Below are 27,138 nucleotides of genomic sequence, written 5' to 3'. Positions count from 1 at the left end.
CAGTACTGAAGGTTCCAGAATGTGATACCCACTGTGTTGTTCAGTACTGAAGGTTCCAGAAGGTAATACCCACTGTGTTGTTCAGTACTGAAGGTTCCAGAAGGTGATACCCACTGTGTTGTTCAGTACTGAAGGTTCCAGAAGGTAATACCCACTGTGGTGTTCAGTACTGAAGGTTCCAGAAGGTGATACCCACTGTGTTGTTCAGTACTCAAGGTTCCAGAAGGTAATACCCACTGTGTTGTTCAGTACTGAAGGTTCCAGAAGGTAAGCCACAGTGTGTTGTTCAGTACTGAAGGTTCCAGAAGGTAAGCCACAGTGTGTTGTTCAGTACGGAAGGTTCCAGAAGGTAATACCCACTGTGTTGTTCAGTACGGAAGGTTCCAGAAGTTAAGCCACAGTGTGTTGTTCAGTACGGAAGGTTCCAGAAGGTAATACCCACTGTGTTGTTCAGTACGGAAGGTTCCAGAAAGTAATACCCACTGTATTGTTCAGTACTGAAGGTTCCAGAAGGTGATACCCACTGTGTTGTTCAGTACTGAAGGTTCCAGAAGGTGATACCCACTGTGTTGTTCAGTACTGAAGGTTCCAGAAGGTAATACCCACTGTGTTGTTCAGTACTGAAGGTTCCAGAAGGTGATACCCACTGTGTTGTTCAGTACTGAAGGTTCCAGAAGGTAATACCCACTGTGTTGTTCAGTACTGAAGGTTCCAGAAGGTGATACCCACTGTGTTGTTCAGTACTGAAGGTTCCAGAAGGTAATACCCACTGTGTTGTTCAGTACTGAAGGTTCCAGAAGGTAAGCCACAGTGTGTTGCTCAGTACTGAAGGTTCCAGAAGGTAAGCCACAGTGTGTTGTTCAGTACGGAAGGTTCCAGAAGGTAATACCCACTGTGTTGTTCAGTACGGAAGGTTCCAGAAGTTAAGCCACAGTGTGTTGTTCAGTACGGAAGGTTCCAGAAGGTAATACCCACTGTGTTGTTCAGTACTGAAGGTTCCAGAAGGTAAGCCGCAGTGTGTTGTTCAGTACGGAAGGTTCCAGAAGGTAATACCCACTGTGTTGTTCAGTACGGAAGGTTCCAGAAAGTAATACCCACTGTATTGTTCAGTACTGAAGGTTCCAGAAGGTGATACCCACTGTGTTGTTCAGTACTGAAGGTTCCAGAAGGTAATACCCACTGTGTTGTTCAGTACGGAAGGTTCCAGAAGTTAAGCCACAGTGTGTTGTTCAGTACGGAAGGTTCCAGAAGGTAATACCCACTGTGTTGTTCAGTACGGAAGGTTCCAGAAAGTAATACCCACTGTATTGTTTTGTACTGAAGGTTCCAGAAGGTGATACCCACTGTGTTGTTCAGTACTGAAGGTTCCAGAAGGTGATACCCACTGTGTTGTTCAGTACTGAAGGTTCCAGAAGGTGATACCCACTGTGTTGTTCAGTACTGTTCAGAAGGTAATACCCACTGTGTTGTTCAGTACTGAAGGTTCCAGAAGGTGATACCCACTGTGTTGTTCAGTACTGAAGGTTCCAGAAGGTAATACCCACTGTGTTGTTCAGTACTGAAGGTTCCAGAAGGTAATACCCACTGTGTTGTTCAGTACTGAAGGTTCCAGAAGGTAAGCCACAGTGTGTTGTTCAGTACTGAAGGTTCCAGAAGGTAATACCCACTGTGTTGTTCAGTACGGAAGGTTCCAGAAGTTAAGCCACAGTGTGTTGTTCAGTACGGAAGGTTCCAGAAGGTGATACCCACTGTGTTGTTCAGTACTGAAGGTTCCAGAAGGTAATACCCACTGTGTTGTTCAGTACTGAAGGTTCCAGAAGGTGATACCCACTGTGTTGTTCAGTACTGAAGGTTCCAGAAGGTAATACCCACTGTGTTGTTCAGTACTGAAGGTTCCAGAAGGTGATACCCACTGTGTTGTTCAGTAGAAGGTTAAGGTAATACCCACTGTGTTGTTCAGTACTGAAGGTTCCAGAAGGTAAGCCACAGTGTGTTGTTCAGTACTGAAGGTTCCAGAAGGTAACCCACAGTGTGTTGTTCAGTACGGAAGGTTCCAGAAGGTAATACCCACTGTGTTGTTCAGTACGGAAGGTTCCAGAAGTTAAGCCACAGTGTGTTGTTCAGTACGGAAGGTTCCAGAAGGTAATACCCACTGTGTTGTTCAGTACGGAAGGTTCCAGAAAGTAATACCCACTGTATTGTTCAGTACTGAAGGTTCCAGAAGGTGATACCCACTGTGTTGTTCAGTACTGAAGGTTCCAGAAGGTGATACCCACTGTGTTGTTCAGTACTGAAGGTTCCAGAAGGTAATACCCACTGTGTTGTTCAGTACTGAAGGTTCCAGAAGGTGATACCCACTGTTGTTCAGTACTGAAGGTTCAGTAATACCCACTGTGTTGTTCAGTACTGAAGGTTCCAGAAGGTGATACCCACTGTGTTGTTCAGTACTGAAGGTTCCAGAAGGTAATACCCACTGTGTTGTTCAGTACTGAAGGTTCCAGAAGGTAAGCCACAGTGTGTTGTTCAGTACTGAAGGTTCCAGAAGGTAAGCCACAGTGTGTTGTTCAGTACGGAAGGTTCCAGAAGGTAATACCCACTGTGTTGTTCAGTACGGAAGGTTCCAGAAGTTAAGCCACAGTGTGTTGTTCAGTACGGAAGGTTCCAGAAGGTAATACCCACTGTGTTGTTCAGTACTGAAGGTTCCAGAAGGTAAGCCGCAGTGTGTTGTTCAGTACGGAAGGTTCCAGAAGGTAATACCCACTGTGTTGTTCAGTACGGAAGGTTCCAGAAGTTAAGCAACAGTGTGTTGTTCAGTACGGAAGGTTCCAGAAGGTAATACCCACTGTGTTGTTCAGTACGGAAGGTTCCAGAAAGTAATACCCACTGTATTGTTCAGTACTGAAGGTTCCAGAAGGTGATACCCACTGTGTTGTTCAGTACTGAAGGTTCCAGAAGGTGATACCCACTGTGTTGTTCAGTACTGAAGGTTCCAGAAGGTGATACCCACTGTGTTGTTCAGTACTGAAGGTTCCAGAAGGTAATACCCACTGTGTTGTTCAGTATGAAGGTTCCAGAAGGTAACCACAGTGTGTTGTTCAGTACTGAAGGTTCCAGAAGGTAATACCCACTGTGTTGTTCAGTACTGAAGGTTCCAGAAGGTAATACCCACTGTGTTGTTCAGTACTGAAGGTTCCAGAAGGTAAGCCACAGTGTGTTGTTCAGTACTGAAGGTTCCAGAAGGTAATACCCACTGTGTTGTTCAGTACGGAAGGTTCCAGAAGTTAAGCCACAGTGTGTTGTTCAGTACGGAAGGTTCCAGAAGGTAATACCCACTGTGTTGTTCAGTACTGAAGGTTCCAGAAGGTAAGCCACAGTGTGTTGTTCAGTACGGAAGGTTCCAGAAGGTAATACCCACTGTGTTGTTCAGTACGGAAGGTTCCAGAAGTTAAGCCACAGTGTGTTGTTCAGTACGGAAGGTTCCAGAAGGTAATACCCACTGTGTGTTGTTCAGCCACAGTGTGTTGTTCAGTACTGAAGGTTCCAGAAGGTTAAGCCACAGTGTGTTGTTCAGTACTGAAGGTTCCAGAAGGTAATACCCACTGTGTTGTTCAGTACTGAAGGTTCCAGAAGGTAATACCCACTGTGTTGTTCAGTACTGAAGGTTCCAGAAGGTAATACCCACTGTGTTGTTCAGTACTGAAGGTTCCAGAAGGTAATACCCACTGTGTTGTTCAGTACTGAAGGTTTAAGCCACCAGAAGGTTAATACCCACAGTGTGTTGTTCAGTACGGAAGGTTCCAGAAGGTAATACCCACTGTGTTGTTCAGTACGGAAGGTTCCAGAAGGTAAGCCACAGTGTGTTGTTCAGTATGGAAGGTTCCAGAAGGTAATACCCACTGTGTTGTTCAGTTGAAGGTTTCAGTGTGTTGTACGGAAGGTTCCAGAAGGTAATACCCACTGTGTTGTTCAGTACGGAACTGAAGGTTCCAGAAGGTGATACCCACTGTGTTGTTCAGTACTGAAGGTTCCAGAAGGTGATACCCACTGTGTTGTTCAGTACTGAAGGTTCCAGAAGGTGATACCCACTGTGTTGTTCAGTACTGAAGGTTCCAGAAGGTGATACCCACTGTGTTGTTCAGTACTGAAGGTAATACCCTGTGATACCCACTGTGTTGTTCAGTACTGAAGGTTCCAGAAGGTGATACCCACTGTGTTGTTCAGTACTGAAGGTTCCAGAAGGTAATACCCACTGTGTTGTTCAGTACTGAAGGTTCCAGAAGGTAAGCCACAGTGTGTTGTTCAGTACTGAAGGTTCCAGAAGGTAATACCCACTGTGTTGTTCAGTACGGAAGGTTCCAGAAGTTAAGCCACAGTGTGTTGTTCAGTACGGAAGGTTCCAGAAGGTAATACCCACTGTGTTGTTCAGTACTGAAGGTTCCAGAAGGTAATACCCACTGTGTTGTTCAGTACTGAAGGTTCCAGAAGGTGATACCCACTGTGTTGTTCAGTACTGAAGGTTCCAGAAGGTAATACCCACTGTGTTGTTCAGTACTGAAGGTTCCAGAAGGTGATACCCACTGTGTTGGTCAGTACTCAAGGTTCCAGAAGGTAATACCCACTGTGTTGTTCAGTACTGAAGGTTCCAGAAGGTAAGCCACAGTGTGTTGTTCAGTACTGAAGGTTCCAGAAGGTAAGCCACAGTGTGTTGTTCAGTACGGAAGGTTCCAGAAGGTAATACCCACTGTGTTGTTCAGTACGGAAGGTTCCAGAAGTTAAGCCACAGTGTGTTGTTCAGTACGGAAGGTTCCAGAAGGTAATACCCACTGTGTTGTTCAGTACTGAAGGTTCCAGAAGGTAAGCCACAGTGTGTTGTTCAGTACTGAAGGTTCCAGAAGGTAATACCCACTGTGTTGTTCAGTACTGAAGGTTCCAGAAGGTAATACCCACTGTGTTGTTCAGTACGGAAGGTTCCAGAAGTTAAGCCACAGTGTGTTGTTCAGTACTGAAGGTTCCATAAAGTAATACCCACTGTGTTGTTCAGTACTGAAGGTTCTAGAAGGTAATATCCACTGTGTTGTTCAGTACTGAAGGTTCCAGAAGTCCAGCATCAACACTAAAAGCCATATTTTCATCAAGCAAAACAGCACATATCTGCTCAAAGAAAAACATCAAACTCAATCTCCAGGAAACGTTTTTATTTAAGGTTTTTCAAAGTTTTTCATTAAAAAGGTTCTTCAAAGTTTTTCAGAGTTATAAGGGTTTTTAGTGAGTTGCAGTACATAAACTCAACTAGAATCATGTGCTTTCCTTTCTAATTGGAATAATAACTAACTCACTGCTCACTACCATTTGCTTGTGCAAAATGTCACGCTTTAATTTAAAAATACATGAATAGCTCCTGCAGTCAGGTGTGATCAATGACTGTTTTATAATTACACTATGGCACATCACAGGAAATGTGGAACAAAATCTACTGAGCCCTGAGAACTATCACATAGTCACAATATTGTACTGCAGGTGTGCAAACTTATGGGGTGCTTCAAATCCGGTCACTGATTATGTTATGTGATGAATACGTTTCGTACAGAAATATCATTGAACAATCACTTGTTACTAGGTCTGAATGGAATCTACTCTACAGCACATTGGAGCTGCTAAATGATCTATCAACATAACGGAATTTGAAATGAGACAAGCGTATGTTGAGTGTGAACCCAACACTAGAGGACTGTGTTACGACATACTGTAAGTCCTTCTGGTACGGATCTCGCTGTTTGCAGAAAACATGGTGTCTGGGAATCCAATGATGACTGTATGATGCTAGGTCTTATGTTAGTGGAGATTCAATGTTCCGTTGGAGCTTATTCATTGATGGACACAGACCTCATTACTTAAAAAATATCAAATCTTCTATCCCGTATATCTCTTTAAACTTTGTTTATTCAAAAGTTTTTATTGATTCATAGTTTTAAGTACATTCAATATGTTATCATGAATTAAAGTACTGTATCTTCTCAAGCCAGGTGCCAGATCTTTCTACAAAATTGAAAGCCATTGATATTATTTTTGAGTACATATGTTTTTCTACAGAATCATAGAGTGAAGGATGTGTGATTGATTAAAGGTTAAATCATTAGGGGAGTGTGGGGTATGTTGAACCAACACTTGTTTCTAAGAAACCATACACAAAATCTATAATTTGACCAAATATTTAGGAAGAGGTCATCATTCATGAAGCAAGGTAGGTAAAAAAAACAGGTTTTCACCAAGTCGGATTAATTTATTGTGTTGAGAGGTTTTATGATGCTTCTACCTAAGCCAGTGGTATTCAAACCGGGGTCTACTGAAAATGTTTAAATGTAAAAAAAAAGTGACAAAAACTAAATATGTATTTCAATGTTTTTATGAATATCAATAGGAACAACAGAATAAACACATTGTGAATTACATACCTTCAGTAGAAAAGAGGAGAATATTGTCTTTCTAATGATGTCAACTTTATTTCTCAACCCAAAAATTCAGAAAATTACACTCATTGGAAACAATTACACCCACTGGAGCATTGCATAACTGACATAGGCTTTGGAAAAGCACATGTGAATAGCATAACAGTGCAGCTGCTGGTAAGGTTTCTTGATTTGAACATACAATTGAAGTCGGAAGTTTACATACACTTAGGTTGGAGTCATTAAAACTTGTTTTTCAACCACTCCACAAATTTCTTGTTAACAAACTATAGTTTTGGCAAGTCGGTTAGGACATCTACTCTACTAAGTAATTTCTTCCAACAATTGTTTACAGACAGATTATTTCACTTATAATTCACTGTTTCACAATTACAGTGTTCCAGAAGTGTACATACACTAAGTTGACTGTGCCTTTAAACAGCCTGGGAAATTCCATATAAAGATGTCATAGCTTTAGAAGCTTCTGATAGACTAATTAACATCATTTGAATCAATTGGAGGTGTACCTGTGGATGTATTTCAAGGCCTACCTTCAAACTCAGTGCCTCTTTGCTTGATATCATGGGAAAATCTAAACAAATCAGCCAAGACCCCAGAAAATAAATTGTAGACCTCCACAAGTCTGGTTCATCCTTGGGAGCAATTTCCAAACTCCTAAAGGTACCACGTTCATCTGTACAAACAATAGTATGCAAGTATAAACACCATGGGACCACACAGTCATCATACCGCTCAGGGAGGAGACGCATTCTGTCTCCTAGAGATGAACATACTTTAGTGTGAAAAGTGCAAATCAATCCCAGAACAACAGCAAATGACCTTGTGAAGATGCTGGAGGAAACAGGTACAAAAGTATCTATATCCACAGTAAAATGAGTCCGATATCAACATAACCTGAAAGGCCACTCAGCAAGGAAGAAGCCACTGCTCCAAAACCACCATAAAAAAGCCAGACAAAGACTTGCAACTGGACATGGGGACAAAGATCGTACTTTTTGGAGAAATATCCTCTGGTCTGATGAAACAAAAATATAAATGTTTTACCATAATGACCATCGTTATGTTTGGAGGAAAAAGGGAGAGGCTTGCAAGCCGAAGAACAGTGAAGGGCGGGGATGGCAGCATCATGTTGTGGGTGTGCTTTGCTGGAGGAGGGACTGGTGCACTTCAAAAAATAGATGGCATCATAAGGAGGGAAATTATGTGGATATATTGAGGCAACATCTCAAGACATGAGTCAGGAAGTTAAAGCTTGGTCACAAATGGGTCTTCCAAATGGACAATGACCCCAAGCATACTTCCAAAGTTGTGGCAAAATGGCTTAAGGACAACAAAGTCAAGATATTGGAGTGGTCATCACAAAGCCCTGACCTCAATCTCATAGACAATTTGTGGGCAGAACTGAAAAAGCATGTGCGAGAAAGGATGCCTACAAACCTGACTCAGTTCCACCAGCTTTGTCAGGAGGAATGGGCCAAAATTCACCCAAATTATTGTGGAAAGCTTGTGGAAGGCTACCTGAAAGGTTTGACCCAAGTTAAACAATTAAAAGGCAATGCTACCAAATATTAATTGAGTGCATGTAAACTTCTGAGCCACTGGGAATGTGATTAAAGAAATAAAAGCTGAAATAAATAATTCGCTCTACTATTATTCTGACGTTTCACATTCTTAAAATAAAGTGGTGATTCTAACTAACCCAAGACAGGGAATTTTTTCCTAGGATTAAATGTCAGGTGTTGTGAAAAACTGTAGTTGAAATGTATTTGCAAAGGTGTATGCAAACTTCTGACTTCAACTGTACATGTTTGCCAACAAGTGGCTAACACGTGGCTAAACTTTGTTTATTAACCAGCTAAACAGCAGCTCTTAGTGAAAAAGTGTTTTGAGTTACCTTTCTAGCCAATTTGCTATGTTAGAGTTATGCTTCCTCTTCCAATTATAATGTGGAGAGGTCAAAATAATGGGGTCTCTATAAGCTTCAATATGATGTCCTAAACCTAGCATGAAAGTACATCCTTGTAGCTGTGTGGGCTAATATAGTCTAAATGTTTGCCTTGGTGTATGTTGAGCCAATGGCCATGGAGTATGTTGAGCCAATGACCATGGAGTATGTTGAGCCAATGGCCATGGAGTATGTTGAGCCAATGGCCATGGAGTATGTTGAGCCAATGGCCATGGAGTATGTTGAGCCAATGGCCATGGAGTATGTTGAGCCAATGGCCATGGAGTATGTTGAGCCAATGGCCATGGAGTATGTTGAGCCAATGGCCATGGAGTATGATGAGCCAATGGCCATGGAGTATGTTGAGCCAATGGTAAATTGATCAAATTTCAGTGTTTTCATCCCAAGTGTGATGCAAGGCATTATCGCTGTAATATGAGGTAACACCAGGGCCATGCCTATGTTAAAAGTGTACTTTTTTAACAAAGTGTTTGATAGATATTAAGCCAGTGTTAAAATATGATTAGAATAATTAAAGACCAAAAAGTTATTGTGACTGTGTTGAGTTGTGCTTGGGAAATAGAAATAGACGTCGGAATTTGTAGGCGGCTCAATTTACACTCTCTTGTGGCTCAATTTACCCCAATCCTGGTGTAAGTTGAGCCAAGAGACCACATTTTTTGAACAAGCTATGTTTTCAAAACTGTAATGTTTACATGAATATGTAGATATAATTGTTAGAAAGGATACTATATTTCCGTTGATGGAATGATGTTGAATGTAACAAATGACTCACCTTACCCCACTCTTCCCTACTGTTCTCACATTAAAAGGCAATTTTATGCCACATTGACCTTTGGGGCTATTTCAGTCTGCTGTGCTACATCAACGCTCAGCACAAACTGACATTTTTCCGGGAAACATTTTGCTGGGAAAACACAACGACGAACAAGGCATGAATGGGCAGTTTGTAGAATACACTGTTCTTCAGTCAAAACATTTCCTTCCAATTTTCCAAACAGCCTGTAATGTGAAGGATTTCACATCGTCAAAGTTTTCTACTGGCAGAGCAACATTGCGAGGCGTTGATATCTTTGACAGAAACTCAGCAGGTCTTGAAATTGCTTCCCTGAAAATTGGCGGCTTTAAACAATAGTTTGTTTGGGGGGGGGTGCATTTTGCTTAGGCCTATGTGTTGGTGAAGGACAGAAAATATGGTAACGGGGAAAGATAAAGGTGGGAAGAGAGAAAAAACACGGAAATAGACGATGTACAAATAGACCAAATGAGAGTAAAAAGAGAGAGAAAGATAGTGAACAGGAAGATAAATGAATGAAACAATTCAAATGTAGCCCGTAAATCAGCCGGGCAGAGGGCCAATGAAGTTTATTTTCCAGGCGTAGACAGCTTTCTAATCATTCCAAATGATTTTGATTGGGAGCGTTAGGTGTGGACGACCAGGAGCGCGTCCAGGACTTCATTAAAAATATTCTCTCTCATTAGAAAGCCACTGTTTGTCTCTGGGCTTGATAACACTTGCCACTGTGAGTCATCACTACGTTGGATGGGAAGAGGAGTGAACTTGCTGTGTCTCAATACACACAGAATCACACAGGCTATAAACACGGATAGCGGTGTCTCAATACACACAGAATCACACAAAAGCCACCTAGACACTAAAGTACAGTCAGGAGGTGGTGTGAGGGGAGCAGCTGTCAGATGTTTTCAGAAGATGGGCATGGACTCTGCTGTCCTAGCTTCAGGGAGAAGATGGACAGGGACTCTGCTGTCCTAGCTTCAGGGAGAAGATGGACAGGGACTCTGATGTCCTAGCTTCAGGGGGAAGATGGACAGGGACTCTGCTGTCCTAGCTTCAGGGAGAAGATGGGGAGGGACTCTGCTGTCCTAACTTCAGGGAGAAGATGGGGAGTGACTCTGCTGTCCTAACTTCAGGGAGAAGATGGACAGGGACTCTGATGTTCTAGCTTCAGGGGGAAGATGGACAGGGACTCTGCTGTCCTAGCTTCAGGGGGAAGATGGGAAGGGACTCTGCTGTTCTAGCTTCAGGGGCTAGATGGGAAGGGACTCTGCTGTTCTAGCTTCAGGGCTTAGATGGACAGGGACTCTGCTGTCCTAGCTTCAGGGGGAAGATGGGGAGGGACTCTGCTGTCCTAGCTTCAGGGAGAAGATGGGCAGGGACTCTGCTGTCCTAGCTTCAGGGAGAAGATGGGCAGGGACTCTGTTGTCCTAGCTTCAGGGAGAAGATGGTCGACTCAGAGTCCAAGTCCGAGTCACTTAGTTGAGTCAAATTTTCAAGACTTGTGACTCGACGGTTGATAACTCACTGTAAATCATTTTACTGTGGTTTTATAATAACTGTGGTTTGATACAATTACTTAATTATAGTCAGTGAACTGGCTAGTAAATGTAACACTTCAGTGGTGATATGTAATTTGATGTCATGGTCACAGACCTAAGAAATGTCTTCACTATTCAGACTATCCTTATTCTTGCCTGCAATTGATCAATCTGAGAGATGAAAACTGATAGCTGTAGGCTTGGCTTGGCGTGTCAATGGGTCACCCCTGCATTTGTCCCAGCATTTGCCCACAATCACTGCAGGCGTTGTCTTGTAAATAAAATAATTTAAGTGGCAGGACAATCAGGCTATTCACATAATTGGGAAGACAAGTGATGTCCACTAGCCTTACATCCTTCTGCTTGGTCTATTTTATTGACTTCATGTTTTTCTGGGAGTCAAACTGTTCTCTGAGAATTGAAACACCACTCTGACTGTGTAAAACGGAGGAAGGGTTATTGAAATTCCCTTGAGTATTAGAAATCGTGCAGATGGAAGGAAATAAATATTGTTTGATTGTAATTTATTAAAAAAGAAAAAACTGTATCCCCTTTACAATCACACTTTTTCAACTCTACAAAGACATACACATGTACTACTGCAGTCTGATATGAATACTGCCTTGTATGATTGACTGGATCAAAAACCAATTGGTTATAACGAAATGCAATGATATTAAATGTGTTACATAAGTAAAGGGTTGAAAATATAAAATACCCACTTCTCACTCAAACAGGTGACATCATCTGTACTGTACTTAGTACAGTTCTGTTCCTTCACTGCTTGTAACACCCATACAACATCATTGTGTGTGTCTTGTATATTTGTGTTGCTAAGACAAAGTGATTAGATACCGACAGATCTTCCACTGTTACAGTCATTTAGGGAAATGGTCATCAGTCCCAGGAATACACTTGTATTGTTCACTAGGAAACATGAGGAACATGCTAGTATTTATAGCTCCCCATAAGTCAAGGCAGCAGCTACTCTTCCTGAGGTCCAGCAAATTTAAGGCAGTTCTATATAATTAAAAACATTACATTAGATTTCACAACACATTAAGTGTGTGCCCTCTGGCCACTACTGTACTACTACCTATCTACAACACAAAATCCATGTGAGCGTGTGTCTGTATGTGTGTATCTGGTGTGTGCCATCAACAGGGAACCTTTGATGTCAGAAACTTTCTCTATGCTCTATACGGTGAGAATGATCACAGTAATTAACAACAACGAAACATTTCTAAGAAATAAAATATTTTCTCTACATTTGGTATTTTGAGGATGAAAATACTTGAATCAAATATAATTTCTGATTTTTTTTTGTGGCTGTAAAGTGTCTACAGTATGTGAATAAATGTTTTCATTTTTCAGGTGATCCAAGCTATCCACTATTCCCCCTATTCCTCAGCCACATACGAGCCCTTCAGCCTAACACAGAAACTCTGGATTTGAGTGTGAACCATTCCTTCTTTACATCAAAGGAATTTTCCATGTATAGAGTTGAAGTCGGAAGTTTACATACACCTTAGCCAAATACATTTAAACGCAGTTTTTCACAATTCCTGACATTTAACCCAAGTAAAAATTCCCTGTTTAAGGTCAGTTAGGATCACCACTTTATTTTAAGAATGTGACATGTCAGAATAATAGTAGAGAGAATGATTTATTTCAGCTTTAATTTCTTTCATCACATTCCCAGTGGGTCAGAAGTTTACATACACTCAATTAGTATTTGGCAGCATTGCCTTTACATTGTTTAACTTGGGTCAAACGTTTCGGGTAGCCTTCCACTAGCTTTAAGTTGGGTGGATTTTGGCCCATTCCTCCTGACAGAGCTGGTGTAACTGAGTCAGGTTTATAGGCTTCCTTGCTCGTACACACTTTTCAGTTCTGCCCACAAACTTTCTATAGGATTGAGGTCAGGGTTTTGTGACGGCCACTCCAATACCTTGACTTTGTTGTCCTTAAGCCATTTTGCCACAACTTTGTAAGTATGTTTGGGGTCATTGTCCATTTGGAAGACCCTTTTGCGACCAAGCTTTAACTTCCTGACTGATGTCTTGAGATGTTGCTTCAATATATCCACATCATTATTCTCCCTCATGACACCATCTATTTTGTGAAGTGCACCAGTCCCTCCTGCAGCAAAGCAGCCCCACAATATGATGCTGCCACCCCCATGCTTCACGGTTGGGATGGTGTAATTCGGCTTGTAAGCCTCCCCCTTTTTCCTCCAAACATAACGATGGTCATTATGGCCAAACAGTTCTATTTTTGTTTCATCAGACCAGAGGACATTTCTTCAAAAAGTATGATCTTTCTCCCCATGTGCAGTTGCAAACCGTAGTCTGGCTTTCTTATGGTGGTTTTGGAGCAGCAGCCTTTTCCTTGCTGAGCGGCCTTTCAGGATATGTCGATATAGGACTCGTTTCACTGTGGATATAGATACCTCTGTACCGGTTTCCTCCAGTATCTTCACAAGGTCCTTTGCTGTTGTTCTGGGATTGATTTGCACTTTTCTCACCAAAGTACGTCCATCTCTAGGAGACAGAACGCGTCTCCTTCCTGAGTGGTATGATGGCTGCGTGGTTCCATGATGTTTATACTTGCATACTATTGTTTGTACAGATGAATGTGGTACCTTCAGGAGTTTGTAAATTGCTCCCAAGGATGACCCAGACTTGTGGAGGTCTACAATTATTTCTGGGGTCTTTACTGATTTGTTTTGATTTTCCCATGATGTCAAGCAAAGAGGCACTGAGTTTGAAGGTAGGCCTTGAAATACATCCACAGGTACACCTCCAATTGACTCAAATTATGTCAATTATCCTATTAGAAGCTTCTAAAGCCATGACATCATTTTCTGGAATTTTCCTAGCTGTTTAAAGGCACAGTCAACTTAGTGTATGTAAACTTCTGACCCACTGGAATTGTGATACAGTGAATTATTAGTTAAATAATCTGTCTGTAAACAATTGTTGGAAGAAATTACTTGTGTCATGCACAAAGTAGATGTCCTAACCAAACTATAGTTTGTTAACAAGAAATGTGTGGAGTGGTTGAAAAACTAGTTTTAATGACTCCAACCTAAGTGTATGGAAACTTCCGACTTCAACTGTATATATCGTTTACGCATTCTTGATCTCACAAAGGTAATGTACGGTGATTCTTAGTAGTATGTGACTACTTTTTCAATTGTATTTACTCAGTGGGAGGGAGTTGTGCGGGATTGTTTGGTGTATGTGTGTACACGTCTGTGTGTCTCAGTTTGCCCATGTTCTTGGGTTTCTGGACTGTTTAAGCCCCCCGTGTTTGGGGCATTTGTTTTGGTGTGTGCCCTGTGTTCCGTGGGGTTGGTGTATGTTCACCGGTTTTGTGCATTAAACGATATATACCCTGAACTCTCTGCTTCCTGTGCCTGACTTCTCACCCACTACATCCCAGTCGTTACAGTCGAGAGAAACAATCTGGAATAAGGGAACTGCTTGTCAAGCGTAGAATGGGTTGAATATATGGAAAATGTCTGAAATTGTGAAAGTAATAATTCAATAATTTTGTACATTTCTTTGTATTTCCATTGTGAATTCATGCAACATATTTTGACAAGAATATAATTTGTTAAGATAATAATCTATATGAAGTACAGTTATTTGTTAAATTAGAAGCACTTATGAAAATGAAACCATTCCTGTTAGCCTAGAGGTTAAAAGCATTGGGCCAGTAACCAACAGGTTGCTGGTTTGAATCCCAGAACTGACTAGGTAAACAATCTGTTGATGTGCCCTTGAGCAAGGCAATAAACTTTAATTGCTTCTGTAAGTCACTCTGCATAAGAGTGTCTGTTAATAAAATGCTAATTATTATGATTTATTATCAGGGGTACAACTTTCCTGCATTTCGACACTATTTAATATGACCCAAGGCCCTTCTAGGTGTCTGTAGTTACAACAATAATAAAGAAAGCAAAAGTGCCCACGGTCATCAAGCTAGGTAAGATATATTTAATAAAAAGTGATTGATAAGACTGAACTAGATCTAAAGTAATAACAAATATTAACCAGTAATGAACAACTCTTCAAAAAAATAAAGTACAAAGACTTAACTTTTAATTATCTTTATTAAAACATCCTCTATGTCAAATTCCAGCCAGCCCGAGCCGCCTGCGCGCCTGACCCACAACAGTCTAGTCATTAACTCAACTCTCTCCCCAAAACAATTTCCTTCCAAACTTTAAAAAAAAAATCCCAATGGAAAGGTTTGGAAACACCTACACATGCACACAGAAACAGCACATCCTCGTTATAATTCATATCATAATATTATGGTTTAATTATAGTACTGTAGAGCTCTTTTTACTTGCACACGATATAGCTGGGTCACCCCGTCCTGCTTCTAGGGGTCCAGGGTCCTGCAGCGCCCCAACACACCTCACTCTGCTTTAGGATCTTAGTGAAACATTCCTTATTGGTTTCAGATGTGTTAGGCCAAGGCCAGAGTATAGCAGACCCCCAGGGCCAGGACTGAGCAGCCCAGCAGCTATATTCTATATAAATCATCCGGACCTTATGAAAGTTACCTTTAATCTTGAAATAAATATAATCTAGTGATACATAACTTGACATCTATTGTGACATTCTGGAAGGATAACCAACCTTCAAATGAATTGCAATGCATTTCTTAGCCGTAATAAATGCTAAGATACACAGTTTCTTCTGACAACAGTCTCCAGTATCAACATTTACAAGCAAACAAAACCAGGGAGAAGACCATCTGTAGACATGCTGGGATAAAAGAACATACTCTGGCAAAGAGTGCAGCCAGCCTTCTCCCAGGTGTACTGGGTGCAACCTGCATCATAAAACCATCCTGGGACATTAGAACATATACCGTTGGGTTAACTCGGCCGACTATTTGTCTAGGTGGCCTAGTGGTGTGAGAGAGACATGTCACATCGGGGACTAAAGATTTGATTCATTGACACCTCAGCCTGTTGATTAGTGATAATGTCCTTTTCTGAGTGGATAATTCAGAAGTAATCTGTGCTGTTGAGATCATCATGGTGTACCGGCCGCGGTCTGTTAACCGCAAATAATGAGATTAGCGCCTCATGAGGCCCTGATTGAATTAGGACAAAATAACAGAGGTAGACAGTTTTAGGTTAGTCTAACCGAGGGCTATAGCTACACGGTCAGCCTATCACCTTTTTGTAAAGGGATTTTGTCATTCTTCCCTCATTGCATCTCTGTGATTGGACCCTTAAAATATGAATGGAATGCAGTTATTGTTCTTACATTTATTTACATTAGATAGAGATTGGCTCTTGAAACATCTGTCAAGCAATTTAGTGTATATTATTCATATAGAATTAGTTAAGCATGTGGCACACCCTGAACTGACAGGATGGTGCAGTGAGGATGGATGTGAGGTACTCTGTCAACAGTCGGCTCTCCAAACAACAGTTTGTGCTGGTGCTAAATCTAAATTCTGTAATCTCATCTGCCCACTGGAGCAGGAAGCAGAACGGCAGTAAATTCACTCGTGCGATTGGGCCCAAAATGTTCAAATGAGCTCCTCCCACACTTAGGGCCACAGGGTCCAGCCTCCCCCAGTCTCAAATCAAAAACAAATCCAACTTCATTTATACCACACATTTCTTACAACAAATTAATTTCAAGGTGCTTGACAAATAAAAATAAAAGATAACACAAAATGTTTTCTATTTAAAATTAAAAGCAAGATTGAAAATGAATAAAAGTTTAGAGAAACTAAAAGGTATATTGCCCAAGCCTAGTTCTGGTCATCGGGAAGTCTAATAGACCAGTGCCAGAAGATCGGAGGAACCAACCCGGCCACATACAGTTGAAGTCGGAAGCTTACATACATACATACAGGTTGGAGTCATTAAAACTTGTTTTCAACCATTCCGCACATTTCTTATTTAACAAACTATAGTTTTGGCAAGTCGGTTAGGACATCTACTTTGTGCATGACACAAGTAATTTCTTCCAACAATTGTTTACAGACAGATTATTTCACTCATAATTCACTGTAATTCCAGTGGGTCAGAAATTTACATACACCAAGTTGACTGTTCCTTGAAACAGCTTGGAAAATTCCAGAGAATTATGTCATGGCTTTAGAAGCTTCTGCTAATTGGCATCATTTGAGTCAATTGGAGGTGTACCTGTGGATGTATTTCAAGGCCTACCTTCAAACTCAGTGCCTCTTTGCTTGACATCATGGGAAAATCAAAAAACAAATCAGTAAAGAATCCTTGGGAGCAATTTCCTAACTCCTGAAGGTACCAGGTTCATTTGTACAAACAATAGTATGCAAGTATAAACACCATGGGACCATGGGACTTCCGCTCAGGAAATCAATCCCAAAACATCAGAAAAGGACCTTGTGACGATGCTGCAAAGATATCTATATCCACAGAAAAACGAGTCCTATATCGACATAACCTGAAAGGTCGCTCAGCAAGGAAGAGGCCACTGCTCCAAAACCGCCCTAAAAAAGCCAGACTACGGTTTGCAAACTGCACATGGGGACAAAAATCGTACTTGGGGAAATGTCCTCTGGTCTGATGAAACAAAAATAGAACTGTTTGGCCATAATGACCATTGTTATGTTTGGAGGAAAAGGGGGAGGCTTGCAAGCCGAAGAACACCATCCCAACCATGAAGCACGGGGTTGGCAGCATCATGTTGTGGGGGTGCTTTGCTGCAGGAGGGGCTGGTGCACTTCACAAAATAGATGCCATCATGAGGCAGGAAAATTATGTGGATATATTGAAGCAAGATATCTCAAGACATCAGTCGAGAAGTTAAAGCTTGGTCTCAAATGGGTCTTCCAAATGGACAATGACTCCAAACATACTTCCAAAGTTGTGGCAAAATGGCTTAAGGACAACAAAGTCAAGGTATTGGAGTGGCCATCACAAAGCCCTGACCTCAATCCCATAGAATATTTGTGGGCAGAACTGAAAAAGCATGTGTGAGCAAGGAGGCATACAAACTTGACTCAGTTACACCAGCTCTGTCAGGAGGAATGGACCAAAATTCACCCAACTTATTGTGGGAAGCTTGTAGAAGGCTACCCGAAATGTTTGACCCAAGTTAAACAATTTAAAGGCAATCCTACCAAATACTAATTGAGTGTATGTTGAATTGTGAATTGTGAAAAACTGAGTTTAAATGTATTTAACTAAGGTGTATGTAAACTTCTGACTTCAACTGTATCTTAAAAGCATATCAGAAATGTATTTGGGTGCAAGGTTTCCCCTCCCCCTGTCACGCCTTGGTCTTAGTATTTTGTGTTTTAGATAATTAGTTGGTCAGGCCAGGGTGTGACATGGGTTTTTGTTATTGGTTTGTCGTTTTGGGGTTTTTGTAGGCATTGGGATTGTGGTTAATTAGGGGTGTGTTTAGTTTAGGTTTGGCTGCCTGAGGCGGTTCTCAATCAGAGTCAGGTGATTCTTGTTGTCTCTGATGGGGAATCGTATTTAGGTAGCCTGGGTTTCACTGTGTATTTCGTGGGTGATTGTTCCTGTCTCTGTGTTAGTGTTCACCAGACAGGCTGCATAGGTTTTTTCACGTTCTGTTTGTTGTTTTTTGTATTTATAAGTTATTTCATGTACCGCGATTCATTTCATTAAAAACATGAGTAACCAACACGCTGCATTTCGGTCCGACTCTCTTTCGACAAACGAAGAACGACGTTACACCCCCAGCCTCTCCCAGGCTTCCCTGGAGATTGACTGTATCTACAGGACTCCTTGGGGGTTTTGGAATTTAAAAGACAACTTTCCGGAAAGATGATATATCTGGGATGGGTAACGCATTGATAACCTGTTTTATCTGTTGTTGTTTTCTGTACTTTATTTTCCACAAAAAATGTTATCTTTGAAACTAGTGAATTGGTTGACAGCCCCATTCGCATAGGGTGACATTCCTGGGAGCTGAGGGTAATTTATATGTGAAGAAAACCATAAAGTTCTGCTTTGCCTTGCCTACAGTCTGAGCAGGTTTAAGTGATGTTTTGTGCAAACGATAAGTAACGTCCATCAATTATTCAACACTCACTCCGTATTAATGAAACTGTACAATATATGCAATATTTAGGTGGATGAATTTTTTAAGATGCCAAAAACAGAGGTGGTGGTTCATATTCAGTGTGAGCTGTGGCACTCTAACTTACATCTGACTGGTTGATACTCTCGGGAAATCTTAAATAACACTGCCTCTTACATTGTTGAGTAACACTTAATTTGAACCCTGGATATGATGAATCCTGCAGGGAGAGGGAGAGGGAGAGAGGGAGAGAGTGAGAGAGTGAGTGGGAGAGAGAGAGGGAGAGAGGGAGAGAGTGAGAGAGTGAGTGAGTGAGAGAGAGAGAGAGAGAGAGAGAGAGAGCCTGGTTGGAGATATTTTGCAGTCTCATAAGATCCCATTTCTTCCAGATGAACGCTCTAGTTGTAAAACTAGGCTGTTGGGAATCTATTTTGGTCTACAGGATAGGCCTATCTATAGATATCCCAAACAAATTAATTATGCAGCCCATGACAGCTGACAAATGATCAAGAGAAGAAATCACTTTGCTTACTGTGCAATCATCTAATGTACCTTCATACTGTGAGCCAATCACTGAGCATGTCTGGATAACAAACCAAGGCTTTAAATCATGTTTATAAGAGCAGAAGCAGTGTTGAGCAGACAGAACACCACTGCACAGTATACCACACTGCACAAACATATACTTTAACACAGGGGTTCCCAAACCTTTCCACTCAGGCCCCCCTTCCAGCATTGGGGATCATCTCACACCCCCCCATGTCTATTTCTATGGGCACAATCACTGTTTATGACACAAACTGTTCACACCCTTTTTTTTCTCCCCTGCAATTCTACACATTTTGTCATGGGGGGCCACAAACATCTCGCTGTTTAAAACCTCATTTTCTTGTAATTCTACACATTTTGTCATGGGGGGCCACAAACATCGCTGTTTAAAACCTCATTTTCTTGTAATTCTACACATTTTGTCATGGGGGGCCACAAACATCGCTGTTTAAAACCTCATTTTCTTGTAATTCTACACATTTTGTCATGGGGGGCCACAAACATCGCTGTTTAAAACCTCATTTTCTTGTAATTCTACACATTTTGTCATGGGGGCCACAAACATCGCTGTTTAAAACCTCATTTTCTTGTAATTCTACACATTTTGTCATGGGGGCCACAAACATCGCTGTTTAAAACCTCATTTTCTTGGAATTCTACACATTTTGTCATGGGGGCCACAAACATCGCTGTTTAAAACCTCATTTTCTTGTAATTCTACACATTTTGTCTTATGTCTAAGTGACTCAAACATTACAACAAAATCTATGAGCTAAAAAAAACCTACCTAAAAAACATCAGCTGAGACGTTATAAATAGCCCTCTATAGTATGTAATGACTGAGATGGGCTAGATGATGTGGACATTTCTCACACGTTATAAATAGCTCTCTATAATATGTAATGACTGAGATGACAAGAGGAACTGATGATGCACTACCTCATTTATAAATGGCAGCTTGTGCATTCTACTAAGGCTGAAGAATCCATACGTTCTTGAGGCATAAAACAAAATTAATTCCATATGAAATCAAATCACACACGTGGCAATGACATAGATATCCTACAATCCATCACATCAAACACTATACAGGTCCCAGCAGCAGCCTAGTTCCTTAGCCAGCATCTTCAAAAAACACATTCCACCAGGTTCCTGTTTTTTTGTTTTCCTCCACATGCTAATTATTTCCATTGGCCACCAACCACATTGGAGGAGGAGGACTGCGGCCCCTCTTATGTCATGGTAAACAAACACAAAACAGCCAGTGGTCTTTGCCTCATTAGCGATATTCCGCCCATAACGCTTTCTCTCACGCAAGCTTGAAAGGAGCTGCGGTGGAGGGTGTAGCCAAACTCACGATGAGTGGAAATGAGGCGGTGACCTGTGTCCCTCCATCCCAGACTCTGAGTTAGGTCAGATGAGAGCGAAAAAGAGAGGAGAGAGAGAGAAAGAGAGAGGGAGATACAGAGCAAGATGGGGGAAAGAGAGAGAGAGAGACACAGTGAGAGAGAGAGAGAAAGAAAGAGAGAGGAGAGAAAGAGATGGGGGAAAGAGAGACAGCGAGCGAGAGAAAGAGAGAGGGATAGAGAAAGAGAGGGAGGGGAGAGAAAGAGAGAGAGATGGGGGGAAGCAAGAGAGACAGCGAGAGCGAGAAAAAGAGAGGGAGAGAGAGAGAGAGAAAGTGAGAAAGAAGAGACAGTACACAATGACCAGGAGATGTGTGTTAAAACATGTTTGTAGAGATGTGTATTAAAACCTCACTAGGAGACGCGTGTTAAAACCTCACACGGAGACAAGTGAGAACAGCCAACCATCAGTTGATGTAATTACAAATTGTTTGATACATTTCAAACAAACATCAACAACAACTGGCGAATACCTTTTTGGCTTCCATTCAGAAATGGTGGAAATGTATTATATAAATGTAAATGTATAAATGTATTATATAAATGTATTATAACTGAAAACAACCTACTGTCACTTTTTTACTGTTGTTGTTCAAAGTAAATGTTTGATTACATTAGGAACACACGACCAGAAATCCTACTCTACATTGTCAGAAAAAGTTCAACAATATATTTTCTGGCTAATAAACAATACTCAGTCATTCCTGTATTGTCGTCAGTCTATAGAAATACATGTTGTTATTGTACAGCAGCACTTTTGTAATCATGGCTGTCTGTCATTAACACGCCTTCATCAACTGTCGGTGCTGCATTACGAGGGCTGCTGTCACCGAAGGGGCTTTATCGAAGGCTGCTGTCACCGAAGGGGCTTTATCGAGGGCTGCTGTCACCAAAGGGGCTTTATCGAGGGCTGCTGTCACCGAAGGGGCTTTATCAAGGGCTGCTGTCACCGAAGGGGCTTTATCAAGTCTTGCTGGAAGGGGCTTAATCAAGGGTCTGCTGTCACCAAAGGGGCTTTTTATGTCACCGAAGGGGCTTTAGGGCTGCTGTCACCGAAGGGGCTTTATCGAGGTCTGCTGTCACCGAAGGGGCTTTATCAAGGTCTGCTGTCACCGAAGGGGCTTTATTAGGTCTTGCTGTCTTTATTGAGGTCTTGCTGCTGTCTACTGTCACCGAAGGGGCTTTGCTGTCGAGGGGCTGCTGTCACCGAAGGGGCTTTATTGAGTTCTTGCTGTCACTGAAGGGGCTTTATCAAGGTAATCAAGGTCTTGCTGTCACCGAAGGGGCTGTCACTGTCAAAGGGGCTTTATTGAGGTCTTGCTGTCTTGTCTGTCACCGAAGGGGCTTTTTGATTGAGGGGCTTTATTGAGGTCTTGCTGTCACCGAAGGGGCTTTATTGAGGTCTTTCTGTCACCGAAGGGGCTTTATCAAGGTCTGCTGTCACCGAAGGGGCTTTATTGAGGTCTTGCTGTCACCGAAGGGGCTTTATTGAGGTCTTGCTGTCACCGAAGGGGCTTTATTGAGGTCTTGCTGTCACCGAAGGGGCTTTATCAAGGTCTACTGTCACCGAAGGGGCTTTATTGAGGTCTACTGTCACCGAAGGGGCTTTATTGAGGTCTTGCTGTCACCGAAGGGGCTTTATTGAGGTCTTGCTGTCACCGAAGGGGCATTGCGTAAAATATTAACATCCAATAGTGAAATAAAATTTTTGTAAGAAATCAAATTTGTCGCCTGGAAGAGTTTTGAGCAAAGTTGTTTTTCATTTCCCCCCGTCTCTAACCTTGCCTGCATATAAGACGGAAGCACACGCATCAATAATGAACAGTTTTCTCAGAGGAAACACAGTGTTTAAATGTGATGGAACTGGGAGCACACGAGTGCAATTAAAAAGCCATTGTGCCGTTTGAAAATGTTCCAAGGTTCTGACTCGGTGTGAGCGTAACCAAAATGACTGTAAATTATAATGCCATTGTTGGAAGTGACATTTTGGAAATTAAAGTTTAACATTGAACAACCAGAACATGTGTTGTTTGATTAGGGTCAAACAACACATACCCACTGTCAAACATGGTGGTGGCAGCATCATGGTTTGGGCCTGCTTTTCTTCAGCAGGGACAGGGAAGATGGTTAAAATTGATGGGAAGATGGATGGAGCCAAATACAGGACCATTCTGGAAGAAAACCTGATGGAGTCTGCAAAAGACCTGAGACTGGGACGGAGATTTGTCTTCCAACAAGACAATGATCCAAAACATAAAGCAAAATCTACAATGGAATGGTTCAAAAATAAACATATCCAGGTGTTAGAATGGCTAAGTCAAAGTCCAGACCTGAATCCAATCGAGAATCTGTGGAAAGAACTGAAAACTGTTGTTCACAAATGCTCTCCATCCAACCTCACTGAGCTTGAGCTGTTTTGCAAGGAGGAATGGGAAACAATTTCAGTCTCTCGATGTGCAAAACTGATAGAGACATACACCAAGCGACTTACAGCTGTAATCGCAGCAAAAGGTGACGCTACAAAGTATTAACTTAAGGGGGCTGAATAATTTTGCACGCCCAATTTTTCAGTTTTTGATCTGTTAAAAAAGTTTGAAATATCCAATAAATGTTGTTCCACTTCATGATTGTGTCCCACTTGTTGTTGATTCTTCACAAAAAAAATACAGTTTTCTATCTTTATGTTTGAAGCCTGAAATGTGGCAAAAGGTCGCAAAGTTCAAGGGGGCCGAATACTTTCGCAAGGCAATGTACATGAATCTGTACACTGTGTGTGTGTGTGTGTGTGTACCTCCGGTGGCACCTTAATTGGGGAGAACAGGCTCTTGGTAATGGCTAGAACAGAATACATGGAATGGTATCGAACACATCACACATAGTTTCCATTTCATTAATTCAGTTCCAGCTCATTATGAGCCGTCCTCCCTTCAGCAGCCTCCTGTGGCGTATGCATATATGTGTGTGTGTGTGCGTGAGTGTGTGTGTGATTGAGTGAGTGAGTGAATCATTGCGTGTGTGCGTGAGGTTGTCTGCCCATACACACTTTTGTACAGTGTGTGTGTATTAATGCATGTGTATTAACGTGAGTGTGTGTGTATTGATGTGTGTGTGTGTGTGTGTGTGTGTATGTGTGTACAACATGTGAGCATGTGGGCCCATACAAATCTCTATAGAGTGTATGTTTTCGTGTGCGTACGTGTGTGTCTCCAGTGTGTGTTGTACAGACTGTTGTGCATAAATAGGAGATAAACAGATAAACAGGAAAGACTGGGAGTTCTAATTTAAAAAGAATGAATCTGGGCTCTTTAGTCACTAGGTTAACACTGGGGGACGGAGACTGAGGAGAACATTATACACAGCTTGGTTAGCTGTGCTGTGGTATACAGTACTGTTGTGTGGTTGGTTGGCTGGAAGTGCTCGGCTGTGAAATAGGTTGTGTTAGATGATTTCATTTATGCTCAGATCAGTCTTTTAGATCATAACGAATAAGTTTACATAGACGGGAAACCTGGGGCCGTATCCACAAAAAGATTCTCAGAAAAGGTCCTAGGAATCTTGTTAAAACCTGCTTTAAGACAACAACAAAAAACTCCCAGCTCAGAGTAGGTTTTAGGATGTTGTTAAGACACAAACTCTAAGCCGGGAGAAAAAAACTATTCATAAAAGTTTCTCAGATGGTAATCACGGCAGTTTGAGGTACCGCAAAGGAAAGATAGTGATGACTCTCATTGACATTGTTGCAAATGACGAGGAATAACCAATCGCGATGAGGAATCATTAGCTATGAACTTTATAGCACATTGCAATGGTAAAACGCTCACTTTTCCCCTACTCTTAATAATTCGTGCTCAATATGTTGGCTTGCATAACCTTCTTTTAAAACCAATTCTGAAGAGTCATTTTGATAATGTTACTGTTATCTCAACACAATTGTCACTCCTGTGTAACAACTCTGAATCGCTTTGGCACAGAAGGCATCAAGTCACTTGCATAAATCATTTGAAAGGTCTATAATTTTCAGACCTTGGTTCAAATACTATTTAGGGTATTTCAATTACTTTCAATGACATTTGGAAGTAAGTATTTAGATGTATGTATTTATTTATTTATTATTTATTTATTTGAAAAGACAAGTAGTTGAAAATTGGAATGCCTTTGGAAATACACATGGAAAGTATTTGAAAATACTCAGTACTTTCAAATGGCAGGCTATTTACAGGAAATTACTTGAACATACTTGAAAATACCTTCAAAATAAGTAGTTTGATGCAGGCGACATGATTGGAAAATACTTAAAACCTCTTAAGGATCAGCTCCTTTTTTTCAATTTTCATTTAATATGACACACCCAAATCTAACTGCCTGTAGCTAAGGCCCTGAAGCAAGGTACCATTCTTGGTACCATTTGAAAGAAAACACTTTGAATTTTGTAGAAATGTGAAAGGAATGTAGCAGCATATAACACAATAGGTCTCATAAAAGTTAATACAAAGAAAGAAAGAAAAAAACGTTACTTTGTATTTTTTTGTACCATCATCTTTGAAATGCAAGAGAAAGGCCATAATATATTATTCCAGCCCAGGTGCAATTTAGATATTGGCCACCAGATGGCAGCAGTGTACATGCAAAGCTTTTGACTGATCCAATGAACCATTGTATTTCGGTTAAAAATTTTGTATCAAAACTGCCCAAATGTGCTTAATTCGTTAATTAATAACTTTTCATGTTCAAAATTGTGCACTCTCCTCAAACAATAGCATGGTATTCTTTCACTGTATTATCTACTGTAAATTGGACAGTACAGTTAGATTAACAAGAATCTAAACTTTATGGTCCTTGATGTAGGTTAATTAAATAATCTAAAGAATAATACACAATGATTTATTAGTCTAGTGGTTACAAGCATTTAGGCATATCATGTGCAATAGTCCTCCTGTGAAATCATTGTCAAAAGCGCTAGAGATATTGTTGCATGTACAGTAGGTCTAGATTATTTATGGATTGATGACGTTGAAATATCAAAATATTCTTTCAACGTCTCCAAAGTAATTGCATGGTGCACAGGAACCACACTGCCCTTTTCCACCTGCTGGTACAGTGCCTTCAGAAAGTATTCACATCCCTGGACTTTTTCCACCTGCTCCACCTGCTGGTACAGTGCCTTCAGAAAGTATTCACAGCCCTGGACAGTGCCTTTTTCCACCTGCTGGTACAGTGCCTTCAGAAAGACTTTTATTCACAGCCCTGGACAGAAAGTATTCACAGCCCTTTTTCCACCTGCTGGTACAGTGCCTTCAGAAAGTATTCACAGCCCACAGCCCTGGAGCCCTGGACTTTTTCCACCTGCTGGTACAGTGCCTTCAGAAAGTATTCACAGCCCTGGACTTTTTCCACCTGCTGGTACAGTGCCTTCAGAAAGTATTCACAGCCCTGGACTTTTTCCAGTGCCTTCAGAAAGTATTCACAGCCCTGGTCCACCTGCTGGTGCAGTGCCTTCAGAAAGTATTCACAGCCCTGGACTTTTTCCACCTGCTGGTGCAGTGCCTTCAGAAAGTATTCACAGCCCTGGACTTTTTCCACCTGCTGGTACAGTGCCTTCAGAAAGTATTCACAGCCCTGGACTTTTTCCACCTGCTGGTGCAGTGCCTTCAGAAAGTATTCACAGCCCTGGACTTTTTCCACCAGTGCTGGACTTTTTACAGTGCCTTCAGAAAGTATTCACAGCCAGAAAGTATTCACAGCCCTGGACTTTTTCCACCTGCTGGTGCAGTGCCTTCAGAAAGTATTCACAGCCCTGGACCTTTTCCACATTTTTGTTTCACAGACTAATGTACACACAATACCACATAATGTCAAAGTGGAATTTTGTTTTTAGACATTTTTACAAATTCATTAAACATGAACAGCTGAAATGCCTTGAGTCAATAAGTATTCAACACCTATGTTATGGCCTAAATACATTCAGGAGTAAACATTTGCTTAACAAGTCACATGTGTATGGATTTTGTGTGCAATAATGGTGTTTAACATGATTTTTGACTACCTCATCTCTGTACAGTTGAGCAGTGAATTTCACACGAAGATTCATTCAAGCATAAAGACCAGGGAGGTTTTCACAGACCTCACAAATTTAAGGCACCTATTCGTAGATGGGTAAAGAATAAAAGCAGACATTGAATATATATGAGCATGGTGAAGTTTAGATGGTGTATCAATACACCCAGTCACTACAAATCTACAGGCATCCTTCCTAAATCTCAGTTGCTGGAGAGGAAGGAAACCGTTCAGGGATTTCATCACGAGACCAATTGTGACTTTAAAATCATTAGTGTTTAAAA

The sequence above is a fragment of the Oncorhynchus masou genome, chromosome 6 (assembly GCF_036934945.1).
Source record: "Oncorhynchus masou masou isolate Uvic2021 chromosome 6, UVic_Omas_1.1, whole genome shotgun sequence".
NCBI lineage: Eukaryota > Metazoa > Chordata > Actinopteri > Salmoniformes > Salmonidae > Oncorhynchus > Oncorhynchus masou.
The sequence above is the reverse complement of the archived record's forward strand: the minus strand, read 5'-3'. Positions refer to the sequence as shown.